General features: G+C 47.2%; 1 long non-coding RNA gene across 2 annotated transcripts in view; it reads left to right on the plus strand.

Moving 5' to 3' along the window:
- The window catches only part of LOC142829391 (uncharacterized), an 86,896-nt gene that overhangs the window by 6,871 nt on the left and 61,377 nt on the right, over positions 1–18,648 (plus strand). For both annotated transcript variants that reach the window (XR_012903783.1, XR_012903782.1), the window contains exon 2: positions 156–257. This is a non-coding gene — a long non-coding RNA (uncharacterized LOC142829391). The remainder of the gene's footprint in view (positions 1–155; positions 258–18,648) is intronic.

An 18,648-nucleotide genomic window follows, 5' to 3' on the forward strand; every position in this document is an offset into this window, starting at 1 on the left:
TTGCTCGTTGTAAACCAATGCAGTATCTCCGATAGGCAAACAGCCTCAAACAATAGCTACCTGGGAGGTAGGAATCCTTCCCTTCAATTCAAGGTAAGGGAGGTGATTCTGAAATCGAAGGCCAAACAATGACACACATTACTATTTCATTGCAGAGAACCTTGGCAGAGGAATCCAGGTGTGAGGAAAAAGCCATTTTATGGCCTCAAAGCCTTCGTCGCTCCTTCAGGAAAAGGACTTCACTCAGTGCCAGAAAGGTAAGGCCAACGACGTAAAATCAGCAGAATTTCTGAGAAGGAGGGGGGAGCTGTGATGGTTAACCCACATCTCTTGCCGGCTGATCAAGCTATTTTTCTACCCGACTGGTCTACCCTAATTACAGGCCTAGCAGTCATGACTGGGCAGGAACCTGCTAACCAGCTATGGTTGTGTGGACACTGGGCATAGATAGGAACTCCTAGCTCAAGGAGACATTCCCATGCTAATGCTAGTCAAAGTAGCATGCTAAAAATGGCGCTCTAGCCATAGCAATGTGGGAGAGAGACGCTGCCCTCAACTGCCACCCATTCCTTCATCTGCGGGCGCACAACCCAACCGAAGCTAGAGTTGGTAGGTCTTCAAGTTGGAGACCTTTGTGGAGACCTAATTGGAGAGGAAGTGGATTCAATGCATAGAGCACTAACTTAGACCTTGAGTCCTGGTCCTCGGCTGGTGTAAATACGAAAGTCTTTGCTGGAGTCAGCTTTTACACCCAGCTGTCTGAAGATCTCTGCGGTAGCCTTGCTATGTGTTCTGGAGCAAGCCACTTTTCCCACCCTTTGTTTTAGATTGAAAACCTTGGGTCAGAGACCATCTCTTACTCTAGTCTGCACCATGCCTATCCTGGTGGGACTGCAAACTTGACTGGATCTTCTGGATGCTACCATAAGGCTGAATGATACACGTGTCTTAAGCTGCATTTTACATCCAGCTTTTATCTCAGCTGAGCCCAAAATATGGGCACCAGACTAGAGTGAGTTCCCTTCTATAGTTCCTTGAAATCTGGTTTTATTTGGCTTCATAGAGACTTCCTTCGTGATGGAAAACTGGCTCCCAAATTCAGAAGGACACAGCAGGGCTGTGTCTACACTGGCGGCTTCTTGTGCAAGAACATCTTGCGCAAGGGTTCTTGTGCAAGAAGTCTTGTGCAAGAAAATGTCCACATTGCCATGTGCGAGCTGTGCTTTTACGCAAGAGCGCCCATGGCAGTCTGGACACTCTCTTGTGCAAGAAAGCTCTGGTGGCCATTTTAGCCATAGGGCTTTCTTGTGCAAGAAATCCCTGCCGAGCGTCCACACTGCCCTCTTGCACAAGAGCTCCTGTGCAAGAGAGCTTACACCTGATAAAAAAGAGCATAACACTTGTGCAAGGAGCCCTCTCTTCCCACGCCGTACTGTAAATTTCCTTGTGCAAGAGCAGGCGGGCAGTGTGGACGCTCTGCAGATTCTTGCTCAAGAATGGCCATACTTGTGCAAGAAACCACGAGTGTAGACATAGCCTAAGAGTATTTTAGCTACTGAACATTATTCTCAGTCTTTTTTCTGTTTTCCCATGGACTACATGAAATGAAGGAACAATACTATCTATTTTTAACTTCAATATTTCTAACAATGTGCAGAGGGCCCTTCTAAAGCGTTCAATAGCCGTCCCCTGAAGGAACCCAATCATGCTTTTATAAATGAAACTTTTCTTTGACCATTTATAAGGTGTTAATAAATGATCAATAGATGTTAGACGCCTGTTGGACATGAACAGCAGCTCTTCTGAGCTGTAGAAGGCGGTATAGATGGCTATAAACCATAGTTAAAAGCAACCTGTTGACCTCAAGAACAATTGATTCGCTATTAACATCTATTGACTTACTAACCCTTTAAGGCTCCATTCCTATGGAGCTTGTAATATCAAAAGGGACCAGAGATGCTGGTGAAGACTCAAATCCATGCTACGTGGCCCTTCCGGAGAGAGGAGAAGGCTACAAATGTTTTTCCTGACAGTCCTCTCTAGTGCCTCTCAGGTTCGCATGATTTAATGGGGTAAAAGATTGTCCTGATGGAGTCAGTTGAAGTCGGTAGCAGAACTTCCATCTGGCTGGGGTTTGACCCAATACACCAGTCACTGAACTGCATCCTTTGCTCTGGGGCAGTGTCTAGCTGGAGTTACTGGTACGGCAAATCTCTCTAAGGCCCTGGCAGTAAGGACGCACGTGATAGGCTGCCCAGAAATTGCAATGGATGCAAAGTAGGTGGGTTCTTAATGGTGTCGACGTTAAAAGGATTTTTATCTCAAATCACCTAAAGTGTCGTATTTGGACAGCCTCAGCCCTTCTGTGCGCTGTTGACTCTCAAAATCATGAGGGGAGCTTTTTTTAAGCTGCTAGGTACTGAGTGAGCCCAAGGGTTTGGAAACGTCACCTCTATGCCTAAGGGATTTAGGAACTTAAGCACCTATCTGTGCCATTAGGTGTCTAGATGCCCTTGGACATTTTTAAAGGTATTTCTAAGAAGGAAGGATCCCATTCCCATTGAGTTGGAGGGAGTTGGGTCCTACCACCTTCATTTTTCTCCTGGAAATACCAACCAAGATGACATTTTTCAGTGTAAATAACTAGGTCTTCGTGGCAACGCTTCAGGGCTAAAATCGTAGAAACGACACTACACCACCTTATTTTTAGTGGGTGCTGGTGTAGCCCAGGCATCAGAAGCTGGCAGTGTGTGGTCCATGCATCGTTCCCTCACAATGGGGGTGGCATGGACTTGCCTGGGGCTCACTTTCTGGTCTTACAGTGATCTGTGGATGAGGGGGAAGCTCTCTGGACCCACGCTGCCCTTGTGGCTGGGTCCGTGTTTGCAATGAGGTAATCAGGAGATGCTGACTGGGAATCTTAACCCTCTCTCCCAGCGAACCAGCTAAGCACCCAATTTTTTACTCAAACTGTTGTTTATCACCCTCAAGGCTTGTGTCGCTGGACAGTCGGTTGCTAATAAACGCACTGAGGATCGTACTAGCTATAGAAATACACCTTGCCACAAATCTCCCCCTCAGACCCGACCCCTTCTCCTGCACCCCAGTCTCCTACCCCGAGCTCCCGTCTGCACCCAACCTCCATCCCAGATCCTGCACCCCTTCCGTAGAAAACTGCAGCCCTTTACCACGGACCAAAATCTTGGCGTATTCCCCCCCAGCAAAAATAATTGCCCACTCCCGATTTTATCTATGGTGTCTTGGGTTATGTCTACACTCGCGGCTTCTTGCGTGCAAGATATGCAAATGAGGCTAAGCGTGGCATATCGCCGCGCCTCATTTTCATACCTAATGAGCCACCATTTTTGCAAAAGAGGCTCTTGTGCCAGAAGGAGCTGTCTACACTGCCCCTTCTTGCACTAGAAAAACCCTCTTGCGCAATGCCATTATGCCAATTATTTTCAGGAATAACGGCATTGTGGTGTTACTCATTTAAAGACGGAGGGAGTTGTGACCCCAGGCAGGGGCTTGGGGTGCAGGATCCGGGAAGGGGTATGGGTGCAGGCGAGGAGTCTGGCCTGGGGGAGGAATCTGGGGGAGGTGCAGAGGGTTTAGGTCATGATCTGGGGCAGGAGGGGGGTGTCCTGGGATGGAGTTGGGAAGTGGGAGGGGGGCTGGGGTGCCTGAGGCAAACTGGCCAGGAGGCACTGGTAAGGTGGCTCCCAGCCAGCAGCCCTGCAGGACTCTGAGGCAGGCTGCTCAAAATGGCTGGCCACTGGGGCTGCTCTGTGCCTGAGGGTCCCGCCGGGGCAGCCCACAGGCCGGATCTGGTGGCTTGGCAGGGCAGATCCATCTGGGCCATATCTTGCCCACCCCTGCTTCAGCTCAACATAACATTGTCACAAGGTGGGTGACATCGCATATCGGGTGCTGCATTATAACCAGGAACAGCCTCTGTCCTGGCTGGCATGGAGCTGGGATTCTCAGCAGAATGAATGTGATCTGCCAAAGGTCTCCAGCTGTGGCTGTCACTGACTTGTCTCCTCTGTGGGCTGGCTTGAGGGACCAGTAGCGTGCACACCTGTGGGTTACACACTTACCTCTCAGCGTTGCAGCTGTGCGCATACCAGCATCCCACAGAGAGGGATGGTTACTTCCTCGTCCTGGTTTTTGTCCTTCTCAGTTGAGTTTTGGGCAACATCGACTGCCTTCTTCAAGCAATCAGACCGCCCTGCAAACTTATGGCCCTCAGCAGCCCAAGGTCTTCGTGTTACTGCCTCAAGCATCCCATCCCATGGAACATGTTTCAGATCCTCCCCAGATCTGCTGGCTAGCACTTCCCCACCTTGCAAAGCAATCCTGAGATTGAGTGGGAGCCAGAGCATAGCCCCACTGCTAGTATTGGGATGGGGGGGGGGGGTGACAGTGATTCTAAAGTTGCTTTTGTCTGCTCCACAATGGAGACTTGATACACATCAGTGATCCAGTGAACGTCCCAATGCAAGTCTTGGCCTTTCCATAATAGGCTCATGTTTGTTTTAATGTGCTTGTTTGTTGCCACTCAAATGCCTACAACTGTGTAGCGATGATCCAAAAAGGGCCATGCCTTTGGGGTTTCATGGAGCCACACTACGCACACCCATAACAGGAAGCATTTGAAACCTTATTTTATGTATGTTTAGATGAAGGATTATGTTTTAGTTGGGACTGGTCCTGCCTAGGGCAGGGGGCTGGATTTGATGACCTTCTGAGGTCTCTTCCAGCTCTATGATTCTATGTGTATCTGTCAAGTGGTTCCACAAAACTTCAGGAGGGAGAGACTCCATGGGGACCAAAATTGTGTGTGTGTGTGTGTGTGTGTGTGTGTGTGTGTGTGTGTGTGTGTGTTACATATTCCAGAACCCCTGTGAATCACTTAACAGTAAACCTGGTCATTTCAACACCTCAGTGTAGCTTCATTGGTAAAGTGACCACCCAACGCATTAAGATTCTGATTTCCTTTTCCTTTTTTTGGCAAGGGCAAATCATTTTTTTACATGACGCTGTGTACCATGTGGCGAAAAGGTCCGATTCTGACACTTCACGCTAGACTAACATGAAATCTTTCCACCTTGGCAATGAAGTGCTAGTTTCCAGTATCAGTTAGCAGAAATTTGTTGATCAGAACAGTCTGTCAATGAAGTACATGCTTGCACCTTGTACTAACTTGAAAATGCATAGGCAGTAGATAAGAGACGTACAGGAAGCACTTCTCTGTGGAGACCTATGAAAGCTTACAGCCTCCCATCCAGCCTACCTGTAGAATTTAATTGTAATTCTCTATGCATACACAGTACTGGCCCTTGAAAGACTTTACAAGTAGCTTTCTGATTCACTGTCACTGATGCCTAGGTTGGCATTAGCGTTAGACGATAGTACATCGCTTCATACTAATGGATTAGCAAAAGCTACGGGAGAGAGGTGGTTCTCAGAAGTAGGGGAAGATGCATTCCCCAAACTGGTCCTTGTCTCTGCACTGTGAATGGATGAAGAACATGTTACAGCTTTTACCAACCGTGTCCTCAGCTTCATGCCTCAACCACTCGATCCTGAAATGTGAAACCACTCTCCATTTTGCGTACCTTTTTCCAATTCTTTTGTTGGAAGAGGCTTTACCAATATTTGGCCCATCTAGACTGGGCCAAATGACAGCAAAATCCCTCTTTCAGAAGCCCTTTCTTCCTCATAGAACGAGGAATAAAGGGGCTTCTGAAAGAGCGCATCTGCTCTTCTGGGGGGGAGGGGGGGAAAGCAGATGAGCAAATACGTTCCCTGGACGTGGCGGAGTTTTTTCAGGATATCTCTGGTATCCCAAAAAATCCCCACAGTCTAGCCATGACCTTCGTGGCAATTGTTCTCACTCACCAAACGGGGCCCGTGCCTATGTCCTGCTTCCATGCTGATGGAATGAGAAGGATAGACTAGGCTGAATTTGGGAGTCAGCTGGAGGTTCAAGCTGAATGAATCTGTGAGCTGAGAGCACCCACCAAAAATGACAGTGTCCGTCTGAGATGCCATGACAGCCTTCAGCCAACACGGAGATGATCAATTTGACCTATTCAGCTCAGTTGCTGAGCACTTCAGGCAGGTCCTAAAAGGATTTGGCCAGACTCATCCTGTGATCAGTCTCTGACCATAAAGGTGAAAGCCTGAAGAAATACAACTCTGGATTGGTGCTCAAGTGGGACGCAAGAAATATCAGAGTGGATGTCCTATATCTCCGTGGAAAAAGGTTCTAAACATGGCTTCCAACCCATGATCACTCGTAAGGTTCCCCAGTGAATATGGGATTCAAACTGCACCTGAGAGCAGGAGTAACTCCACGAACTCTGCTTCTGACTGGCCTGTATTTCAACGGTGAGGTAGCACAGTCCTTTATCGGTGAAAGATCTGAAGAGTCGACTTCTCCGGTACGGAAGAGGAAGCTGGCATGGAGATGTTTGTATCAAAGGGACCAGTGTAATTAGGTCTCCTGCTACTGATGTCCTGGTCTTTGCTATTCCATCATGTCAAAAAATAGAAACATGGACTGAAACGTGCACCTCACCGGCAAGGGCTGCATCACACATGGGCATGCAACTGATCTTCATCACACTTCGTGATGTGCATGAGTTAATGAGAATTGACTGCACCAAGCCTGTTTGGTATGGGGCAGGGGGGAATCTGTCAAAACCAAACTCTTGGGGCTTCAAAGATGGTCGAATTGTGATGTCTGCAGCACGGAAGCTGGTAGCAGGGCAGTATGACCAACACACACATGAGAGAGAGAGAGACTCTGAAGTGCTTGTACCTCCACCTAGCCATCAAAAAGGACTGGTCCCTGCCAAAACTTCCACACATGAAGACCCTTCAGAAAAGCACGTCAGAAGAGTGTCTTTACAAACCAAGGCAAACCTGATACTGGATCATCATTGCATCCTGGGTTGAGAATATGGCTGAACTACTTCCTGTGCTGCTATGTGACGTACGTTTGTGCCTGTACCACTAGGGATAGCTGCCCAATTAACGATCACGAGAACTGCGTACTTGCCCAGGCCTTCAAGATTAGGCACCCACCTGCTCTCAGATGATAACGATGAACAAGAGGGTTGTGTTGACTCCACATGTCGCTAGTGCTGCCCCCTTTTGATGAAACCTGTACGCATTGCTTAATTTTGTTTTACTCCTTTACATTGTGGTGGTTGGATTTGTGCCCTCAAAGCATCTTGTCTCAATTTGTCAGTAAGCCAACACATCTGAATATTTCAAAGGGGTCACTTTAAAAAGTTGATGGGTATGAACAGTGACGCTACTTCTCTATGGTGGTATGATGTGGTGCCTTCAAGTTTCAACAGGAAGGGTATGTTCGTAAAGAAGGTTCATTAAGCCGACCACGCAGAGGTCTTCTGTTTGGTTTGGCATGTGCTTCTAGAAGGGTTGCCGTTCCGGTTTCGCTCTGCCTGGATTTAGAGCGCCACGCTTCCTATAAATCCTTTGTTTAAACACACCAACCTGCTGCAGGATGCTCGTTAATTCCATTTGTAATGACTCACACCAGTGGCTTTCTCTTTGGTAGTCCCAGTTGGTTGGCATGAGCAGGATGAACCTTTTTTAGCTGACGACGCTTCAGTTTGCACATGCCCCTGGGTAAAATGACGTGCTAACCACTGGAGCAGGAAAGAGCTTGATTTTCAAGCCCAAAAGTGGAACTTGCTTATTTTTGAATGTGTAAAGTCAGTGGGAAGGCGTCGTGATTCTGTAGCTCCATTTTATTGAGAGAGAGAAGATATTTTAAGCCACTCGCTACTTTTTTTTTTAATCCATATGCCCTTCACATATTTGCACCGCTCAGTAGGATAAGCCAACTGTCTTGGAGTCGGTATCATGCTTTACATTTATTTCCGTATTGAACAATGCATTGTCATTGACGCTGGGGAGTGTTTAAATGCCAGGACTAAATGAGGAATTCTGATGAGAAACTATTTCCAGTGTGAATTGCACGAGTTACTTTATATAACGGCTTACACAGCACGAAAGGGAATAGCTAGTATTAGCTTCTAACATTGAGTGGGGAAAATACATTTATCTTTGGACCGTTCACTCTTCTAACCTAGATTACATCTTGCTACCTGGCACAGTATGTGTCTCATACTGGACTCCTTTTCCTGGCTCTTCACACCCGGTTCACAATATAGCTGGAACGTCACAGCTTTCAAGCTAGTGATGGCCCCAGTGGAATTGGTATAGCTATGAGGGAAGATGGAGGTAGGGTGATGCTCAGGGGCAGCCCATCCATATAGGCGAACTAGGCAGTTGCGTAGGGCGTCAAGTTAAATGGGGAGCCAAATGGTGGCGCAATATCATTGAGGGGTTTGGAGGTGGGGGTACCGATTGCATGGTTCGCCTAGGGCACCCCTGGGATGCTATATTCTCTCTGTAGGAGTATAGCAAGAGCCTTAGCTTTATGTACCTCAGGATTTTTTGAAGGTTTGTGTGTGTGTGTGTGTGTGTGTGTGTGTGTGTGTGTGTGTGTGTGTGTGGATCTAGCAACTTTTCCTAATTTTTAAAAGCAGAGGAAGAATAATACGATTCCTTTACTCTGCAACCAATGTCTTTTTATAGCAAAGCGCTAACTAAGAAAAGAACAAGTAATTGACGATCATAAACTGGCGTAGCTAGGGGGCAGAGTTAAGGACGTGTTGGGGATGGCATGGGATTAGAGAGAAATTGGTTGGATGCTATATAGAACATTTTGACAATTTTTACTATGGATTTCCTAGTTTTCCAATTATTGGAGTTGCTGGTACTCATGGTTGAGAAACCAGATGCAGGGTTTTTAATATTCTAGATATCCCAAATGGGATAATAGCCATGAAAAAGTCATAGTAATATCTTCTGTATACTGGGTTTGGAATATCACCAGTGAGATTAGAAATTTGGCCTCAGTTCAAACACTTCTCCTTGTACAGTCCTGCAGAGGGGAGCTGATTGCCAATGGCTTGATCTCTAGGTAAAATCCCCTGCAAGATCATGGGGTGGGGGAGGGCGTGGACTGTCAACCCTTCTGTTGACTAGTTGAGCTTAACTTAATAACTGTGATGTCCAGCATGTTAGCCATTTGCCACATGTGGCTATTTGGCTGGTTGAGTGTGGCTAGCTGGCTTTAGCAGCAGACACTATATTATTTACATTTTAAGAATAATGCAGCTAGTTCTCTATAGTAGTAGCCACTGTAGTGACTACTGCTTCAGAACTAGTTGGCCACTACAGGGCTAGTACCTCAGGACTGAGTTGACCTGGTTGCTCCAGCAAAATGGAAACTGTCTTGGTATCTGTCTGCTTTTTGTCACAAGACGGCTGGGGTCATCTTACCCTGACCCAGGGCTCCTTCTAGGTTCCTCTAGGAGAGATTTCACACCTCCATTCAGACTAAGGAAACAACTGTATTGCTTTCAGGGGGAGGGTCTTTAGTGCCCAAGTGATTTAGGAGTACAAGCCCTACTGGCTCCTGATCCTCACCAGAAAGATATTGATGGAGATAGGAGCCATACAGATAGGTAGGTAGTTGCAGAGTGAGTCTTTGTCTGTCTGTGGTGTGGACATTTTTGTTACTGCAGTCCAAGTAGGTATTCCTGTTTGGGGAAGAGCTTAAACATATGCTTACCTTTTAAGCACATGCTTAAATTCAGATCCTCAAAGGTATTAGGCTCCTAATTTGCTTTGAACTCCATGCAAGTGAGAAGACTAAATACCTTTTTGAAGACCCGGGCTCCTTGTGGGGTTTTTAAAGGTTTTTCTGAACAGGAATCATCCGAAACGCATGCTGAAGAGTTTTCCTCAAGCAGAGACTTAAATAATGAGCGTATCTTCCTTGGAAGCTCATCTTGAGTCTTTGTGCTTATATCATCCTATGGGTAGCAGCTTTTTAAATGGTCCCCCTCAGTGTGGCGGTGTTTAATAGGACTGGCGTTGGAGTAAGACTAGATGCATCTAGCAAAATGGGATTAGTGCTATAGAAACGAGACAGTTAAACATAACGTTAAACTGATCCTGAGGGTTGGTCTCTGCTCGGACCAGGTGCCCGTTAACCAATTACATCCCTACTAGAAACACAACACCCAGAATCCCAGAGTCCTCTTGTTTGTTTCCTTTTGGGGATTCTGTTGGCTGAAATGGTTTTAACTTCCTTAGCACATCAGCCTCCTTTTCAGATTAGGGCGGGATTATGCAAAAAGGAGTAACAGTTGGTTTGATGGACATACTAGTCATCCAATGAAGTAAGGAAAAGCCAGCCCCATCACTTCCCTGTTACCCCCCTGTTTCATGCAAGTGTATCAAGGGAAAAGTAGTTCCCACAGGAGAGTTGTGTGACTAAAAGAAAAGGGAAGTGGCCAGGGCAATTTATAAAAGGGACAGGAAGCACCCATAGGACAGCCTTTCCATTAAGCCGTGAACTTCATTCAGAATTGACAGTGCCCCCATATAACGAACATCCAAGTTACCCACAGAAGAGCTATATCTTAGAATCATAGAATACTAGAACTGGAAGGGACCTCGAGAGGTCATCAGGCCTTGGAATGGATGCATGTAGTGACCATTCGAGGTGATTGGAAAATAGCATTTTATTTGAAAAATTTCAAGAAGAACTGTACTTTGATTTCCAGAAGTTGAAATGTTTCCAATCCCTTTTCCCTCAACCTCCCCCCCCCCCAAAAAAAACCCTCTCAATTTTTGTTGAAATTCCAGAAAATTCAGCTACACTTTGTTTCAGATTAAAGACTGTATTTGTGAACAGTATATTCCTTGTCCTCACAGTAACACATTCTAGTAATGTTTGGAAGCTTTCCCAAAGGAACTTTTTTTGGGATCTCACATGCTATGAATGGAAGAACTGCTCTTCGGTGCTTGTGACCTGTCTACCGGTCTATTAAACAGCTAGTTCTTTCGCCTACCATGTCCTCATTTAATAATATCCCTTCTTTCAAAAGTTCCCTCGTTCAAAACATGTATTGGATGTACCACTCCCAACCTTTGCTGTACGTGCTGCTTAAGAATACATTCTCTGAATAATTGCTCACAGGTGCAAAGAAACGGTAATGTAGCCTCTGTAGCTAAAAATGTAATTTAGGTATAAACATGCCCCCATCACACTGATCTAGGAGGCTGGATTAGGTAGCAAATGTTGGATTTTTTTTTTAAACTGTCAGCAATACTTCTGTCCTGAATAAGATCAATAGTGTGTGTTCATAAACCATTCAATGCAAACATTAAAAAAAAAGCCTAGGGATATTAATGCCCAATTGTTTCCATAACAAGACTCATCTGTTGACCATGATTAATATAAGAGAAAGCGAACTTCAGAAACATGAATCTTAAACTGATGGAAAATATCTAAGCTATATCAGCTGCTCTGCTCCTTACTGATATTCAGAGCAGCTATTTTCTCCTTCAAATGACAGTTCTCATGGCAAGCAAATGAAGAGGTCCTCTTGCTAATTTACGTGGCGGTGAGATGGGGCAGTGGCATGAAACTGGGAAATCGGGCGGACGTGTGGCAAATAAAGCAACACAAAACAGTTGAAGTGCCTTTGCTGACGGCGTCTGCAAGTGCAGGTTAAGGTGTCCCCGTTCTAAGACGCATGCCTGAGGCATGCAATTAGCCTCTTGACATTAGCACGGTGCATGCGCTCTGGGTCGCCTGATCTGTCTTCCGATCATTGACTAAGTGCTGCAGACGTGCTAAGATTGTGTCGGCATGCTTGAGAGTCGGGCTTCTAATTATAGATGACCCTCCTTGTGTGGAGGTGCAGCGCGGCTGCTGTACACAGTCTCACACCGACGGCCTGGTTGCTTGCCTCCAAGTTGTGCAGTTCAGTGGCTTGCGGCTTAGCGACGCGTCAAGCCACATTATCCTTTTTGGGAGTGATTCCGCTTCTGCGGTGCTAGTCCGGGAACAGCAGCCTGCCCTGGCCAGCGCATTTGGTGCTACTGCTTACGTTGCTATGACGTCCCTTTTTAAACTAGCTCACAAGAGACACTAGTATGGACAGTGGATTCTGTGGTTCCAATCCACGATTCTGGTGAAGCGTGAATTATAGACCCAAGTGAGGTTTATAATTCACGTTGGCAGGGAGCAGATAAGGGAGGAATACTTTCCTCTTGAAAGCCTCATCATGATTCTCACAATCTCCTAAAATGAGAACGTCAGGTTGGGCAGTACATGGCAGCAATAGAATAGCTGCTTTACCGTCTTGCAACTCGGCACGGGAGAGGCAATGCAGCTCCTGTCAGACGGGACTGGGTGGAGGGAAGGGCTAGCAATACATCTGATCTGCTACTGCCCCCTTGAGGTCTGGGGGAGATGTGACCCCACCTGACTGAGGGAGAACTTCCACCATTTCTTCTGTTGTGGAAGATCCATTGTATTTCCCAGATCCATCCATCTTGGGAGCAAGAGGAAGTGTAGGTCACTTATTAGCTTGCCTTTGCTGCCACATGGTGACATCAAGAAGGCAGAGGATGTTTCATGCTTATTTTGCTTCGGTCTCCACTGGAACGGTTAACGGTGATCAGAAACTCCATGTAGTCAGAGGGAAAGAACACATTCCAAATTTGGGCAACCAGGTTAAAGTATATTGAAATGGGCTGGACGTACCCAAGCCTGCAGGGCTGGAATAAATTCATCCTAGGGGACTTCACTGAAGCAGTCACGGAGGACTGGGGAGGTCCCAGAGAATTAGAGAAGGGCAAATGTTTCTTCCCTTTTTAAAAAGTAGCAAGAGGACCTGGGGAAATATAGACCAATCGGTCTAACTTGAATACCTTGGTCTGTTCTCTTTCCAGGTATCAAACAATCCACTTATAAGCTCCTGTGTGCTTATAAGACATGGCCAGCATTGATTTGTCAAGGCCGAATCATGTGAAACATCCAAATTTCTTTATTCTATGGGGTTACTGCCTTAGTAGAAAGGGTCAACTTGGACATCTTTGTGTATTATTATATAAGGGTTTTGAGTCCCCCATGATGGTCTCAATCTAGGGGAATGAAGTCTAGATGACATTGTGAAAAATGGGCACCCAGCTGGTTGCAAGACACTACTCACAATAGTGACCAATAGCTCCCTCCCAGTTTGACAGTGTATCTAGTAGGGCCCCAACAGGACTCAGTTCTGAGTCCAATACTAGCCAATAGTTGGGGTCATGGAGTGGAAAGCATGTACGTGTATAAAACTTTGTACATGATCATGCCAAACGAGGAGGGGTTGCAAGTACTTTGGAAGCCAGGGTTAGAAGTCAGAACTTCCTTAACCAATTAGAATTGGTCTGAATTAAGCAAGATGTCTTTCAAGAAGGATAAGGGCTTCCCTTAAAAAGGAAAAATCAACTCCTCAACTACAAAATGAGGAGTAACTGGCTAAGTAACAGAACTACTGAAAAGGATCTTACAGTGGATCACAAATTGAGTCATCGGTGTGATAGTTGCAAATATCGTTCCAGGCTGTAGTAACAGAGGATCATCCGTAAGGTAACTTGCCTGGTCCTCTCGGCATTGGTGAGGTCTCAGCTGGAGTACTGTGTCCAGTTCTGGGTGATATGCTTTGGGAAAGTTGTGGACAAAATTTGAGTCTCCAGATGAGAACAAGAAAACTTTTCAGAAAATTTGACCTACGAGGAAAAGTTTAGGGAAAAACAAGACATCTTAAGTCTTGAGGGAAGAAACCTAAGGATGGAGGAGAGCCTTGAAAAGTCTTCACACATGTTGACTGATCTATTGTGTTCCATTTCTGCTTCTTGTCCTACCTTCAGTCATCTGCAGCAAGAGAGAACTAGGTGAGAAGATATAGCTACAACCTCCCTGCAAGGGTAGTTAAGCTCTGAACTTGGCGGCCAGGGAAGGTTGTGGGATCCCAGTCATTGGCAGGATAAGAATACAGTGGTCAAACCATTTTGTCAGGGATAATGTAGGTTGACCATGTCCTACCTCGCTGCAGGACTTGACTTCTTGGCAACCTTTTTGGTCCAACATTTCTATAGCATCCCTGCTACTGGGGACTGTCCGCATGGGTCATTCTGAACAAACGTTTGGAAAGATCAAGATGAAGCTGACTTGTCAAAGCTGAAGCCAACCATGTGTGGTGCTGCGTTCAGTAAACATGCTTGCTGTTGGCTATATTGGACGCTAGGTAGGTAGTAAGCACATGATGAGCTAAAACTGGAGGACCACATATGTACAATACGCTGTCAAGGAGCGACTAGGAGCTTTTTCCCCCTCCCCCCCCAATATGGGGTAAAAGCGATCTGGATGAATGCATGATCGCTATGTGATTATTTGTAATACACCAGTTAGAAATGAGAAATAACATGAAAATAACTTTTGAAGTCCGAGATCTGTTAACTGGCACCTATTTATGCGTTTTGGAGGAGTTGCACAAGATATTGAGGAAATGCAATGGTGACTGGAAGAAACTAAAACTTGGATGTGTGTGTGTCTTATTGTGAGGGGATAGAGCCTCATAGGAGAGAGCCACCATCCGTTTATACCCCAGGAAAATGTAACTGGCCACTTTTTCTGTACATTTTTCCTTTAATATTTGTAACTATAATAGCTTGTGGAGGCTGGGCCGTGCTGCTGCCAAGTGGCTTTATTGCTATCTTAGGTTGTGTCTACGCTGCAGGGCTTAACTCGAAATAAGCTATGCAAATTGAGCTACGTCAATTGCGTATCTTATTTCAAAGTAGCTTATTTCGAAATTGGGCGCATCTACACAGCACTTGTTTCGAAACAGAGCACGCTTCCTCCAACTTCCCTTACTCCTCGTACAATGAGGGTTACCGGGGTTGGAGTAAGAGGTCCTCCAGCTGGACGGTATTTTGACACTATTTCGAAATAACTGCCGGCTGCGTAGACACAGACTAAGTAATTTCGGAATAGCGCTAGTTATTTCAAAATAGTGTTGCTGTGTAGACATACCCTTAGTTCCCAGATAATACAAGGCTTTTGGTTTCCAATAGTGTGTTGAATTAATAAACATGAGTGTCTCAGGCCTGGGTGTGGCTTTCTTTCCACACACCACCTGTCCCTGTTTCCAGGGGACTGAGTGCCTGGTGGCTGTCCTTCCTGGGCCCAGGGAATGCAAACCCTCATGTGACCTCCTTGCAGACCGGTACTTGTGGTGTTAATGATTTATGTAACAAGATCACATCAAGAGAACTTTGAGTCCCTTTGTCATCCTGGGTACTGTTGTTGACTGGCTGATCTCCTCTAAGACCAATGAAGATCGGAGCATCCGTACTAGTATTGTTAACTATTGGCTGCCTTAAAAGCTGTGATGCTTGGACCTTGTGGGGGCTGCTGTCAAGTGGCTTTATTGCCATCTCAGTTCCCAGATAAGTGTTGGGGAAATTACTCCACTTCTCCCATGGTGCTCTGCTGTGGAGTTCTACTGGACTCCACCCCATCCTCCCTCTGTGTGGGGCATTGGAGAAGTCTTCTCTAGGAATCTGGGAATGCATCTGATCCAAGATGTTGCCTTTTCCCTTGGTTGGGCTGAGGTTACTGGGGAAGGGAGGAGAGTGTGTTGGCTCAAACTTCCACCAGATGCACTGAAGCGGTGTTGCTGCCGCAGTATATGTGTAGACATGCTCTTAGGGACCAACATTTTCTGATCCTCAAACAATTAGACTAGAGGTGTGCAAAATACTTTTTTGATCATGGGTGATTCCCACATTTTCAGAATATTTTGGGGTTCTTTTAAACAATTTATTGAACATTTTCAGTGACTCAAAACAAAAAATGCCTCAGGTCCAAAAGTGTTTGATTCCACTGGAAATGTACTGAATTTTTAAACTGAGCGTGGAACACTTCTGGTATTTTAGAGATGAAAGGAAATTTCAAAACAAACAGGCACTTCAAACCAATTCCAATGTTTCACCGAAGAACCTGTCAAAACAGTATTAGCATCTTCAGTCTTGTTCTTAGTTTTCACAATCAACAGCTGAGCAAAGCATTTGAATGTATCAAACATTCTGGTATCGTACAAGCAGCATGGTTTGCTGGGAAAAGGTAGCTCTGCTCTCATTTAGATGTTTTTATTTCTGAGGAGAAACTGCCTTACCACCAAGAAATGGTCACTGAGGAGACACAGGACGTAACAACAGCCCTAGGGTATGTCTAGACTACACGGCTCCGTCGACAGAGCCATGTGGATGAGGTTTCTAGACATAGGGAAATGAAGCAGCGATTTAAATAATCACCGCTCCATTTACGTCAAAATGGCCGCCGCGCTGTGCCCATCAGCTGTCAACCGCCCCATTATGCCTCCTGGAATGAGGTTTAGATTGTGGCCGTGGGCATGTGCTGAGCGTATCAGCGTGGCTTCCAATGTTGAGTAGCCCCGCCTTACACCATGAGGGCCTGACCACACCACAGCTGCTAGGGATGGCAAGGAATTCTCAACCTTTTAAAAAAAAAAAAAATGTCTCCACACTTGGGCGCCTACAGCCATGTTTTAGGTACCAACTTTATTCTTGGCCCATGTGATTTTAAGACCCAGGCCGGCTGAGGGGGATGAGGGCCTGGAAAGGGAATTTGTCTTGGGGGCTGGTGATTCAAAGGGGCCCAGGGCTCCATCTGCTTCCACTGTTGCTACGGCGGTGACCAGAGCCCTTTAAATCGCCGCCAGAGCCCCACACCGCACGCTCCAGGCAATGCTAAGGGCTGGAGGGAAGGTGCGCTCTGGGCCAGCTGCCTTTGGCCCAGCCCCTTCTGCCCTGAGCCCCGCCCCTCCCACGAGTGTGGGGCTGGATCTCCCCACGCCTTGCCCAGGGGCTCACGCAGGCTGTCGGTTGTGCAGTTAAAATCTAAAGTCCTTAGGTGTGGAGGGCCCTCGCTTCCTTTTGCATTCGTAGGTGGGCGGCGCTCCGACTCTCTGATCCAGACAAGGTTTTACTCGGTGATGGAAGGGCTGTGCCACGGCTCTGTTGGGGGGCCACTAGGGTTGTCTTTTAGTGCCTTGTGTGGCCATGCTTTTGGCTCTCCTCCAAATGTGCGTGCGCGCCTTGACAGGGCCCCGATAGTTCTGCATACAGGTCTAGGAAGCGGAGCGGGGTGGGGAACCTTTATTCCATCAGAGGCCATTGGCCCACTGAAAAGTCATGGTCCCACACATCTCTGTGGAGGGTGCCGGGGCTTGGAGATTCCTCCACAGCGGGGTGAGCCGGTGCTTGGTGCTGGAGCCCCACAGCAGGGCACAGGTTTGGCCTCCCCTGGGTTCGAGGGTGGGGCCAGAAATGAGGGGTCCAGGGTGCAGGAGGGGACTCTGCACTGCAGCAAGGAATTGAGGTGATACAGGACCTGGGTAGGGCTAGGGATGTAGGGGGGCTCAAAGCTGGGGCAGGAATTGGGGTGTGGTCTGTGAAGGAGTTCAGGTACAAGGGGGGGTCTTGACTGGGACAGGAGTCCAGGGTTCAAGAGGGCATGAGGGGCATGGGCCCTGCCTGGATGGTACTTACCTCAGCCTGACCCTGTCAGCAGCACAGTGAAGCTAGGGCAGGCTCTGCCCCTCTCCCGAGGTGGCCAGCATGTCCGACCCCTCGGCGGAGTGACCAGGTGGCTCTGCCCAGGGCATTCTGCCGGCTCCTACAGGTGTCGCCCTCCTTACCCCCCCCCCCCCCAGCTCTCATTGGCCACAGTTCCCAACCAAGGGGAGCTGCAGACTTGGAATTGAGGGCAGGGGGCAGGACACGGAACTTCTCTGACTCCTGCACCTCAGGGCTTCCAGCTCACGGCACGGTGACATGCTGCTGGACGCAGCAGGCCGGATTCAGCCTGCAGGCTGTAGGGTCCCCGCCTCTGAGGTAGAGGGTTAAAATAGAATCCCCCAGCTAGCCCAGAGACGTCTGCTGCCGTGTATCCCAGACAAACTTGGACCACGCTCTTCCCGCCGCATTCCAAGTACGTTTGGCAGCCGGTCGCGCTTTCTCTTTGAGACTCGGGTAACTTTGAAGAGCAGCAATACCTGCATGGCCAAGACAATCAGCACAGCTGTCAGGAAAGCCGACACTAATGTATCCTGAAAGAGTGATTAATGGGTTTTGACAATATCATTGCCTTGCATATTTAATCAGATTATACATCTGTTAGCAACGGTGCGCGCCCCACATCTGCAGCCGACGCCTGCGATCTGCATGCAGATCACTGCTGCCACATGAGCCTCCGGCACGATCTGTCAGTCTTCTGTTGACCTTCTAATTGGCTGCCAAACTGGGATGAAACATGGCCTTTTCAGAAGGCTTGTGTGTAACACTCCAAAGGGGGTCTAGACGCCTGTTTGATGCATGTCCCTCCAATCCCCACAGGGAGCTAAGACTACGCTCCTCCTCAGACAGGCTAACTAAAATATTTCCTCACAAGTTGAAGGATTTCTCACTGGTTAGGGCTCTGGTCTAGGGCTCAGACCTCCATTCAAGTTCCTGCTTCACCAGACTCCTTGTGTGACTATGGGCAAGTAAGTCTCCGTGCCTCAGCTCCCCATCTTTAAAATGGGGATAACAGCACCCCCCCCCATCTCATGAGGAATGTGAGGGCTACATACTCGGTGTGAGGTACTCAGACTCTACAGGAATGTCAAC

The sequence above is a fragment of the Pelodiscus sinensis genome, chromosome 5 (genome assembly GCF_049634645.1).
Source record: "Pelodiscus sinensis isolate JC-2024 chromosome 5, ASM4963464v1, whole genome shotgun sequence".
NCBI lineage: Eukaryota > Metazoa > Chordata > Testudines > Trionychidae > Pelodiscus > Pelodiscus sinensis.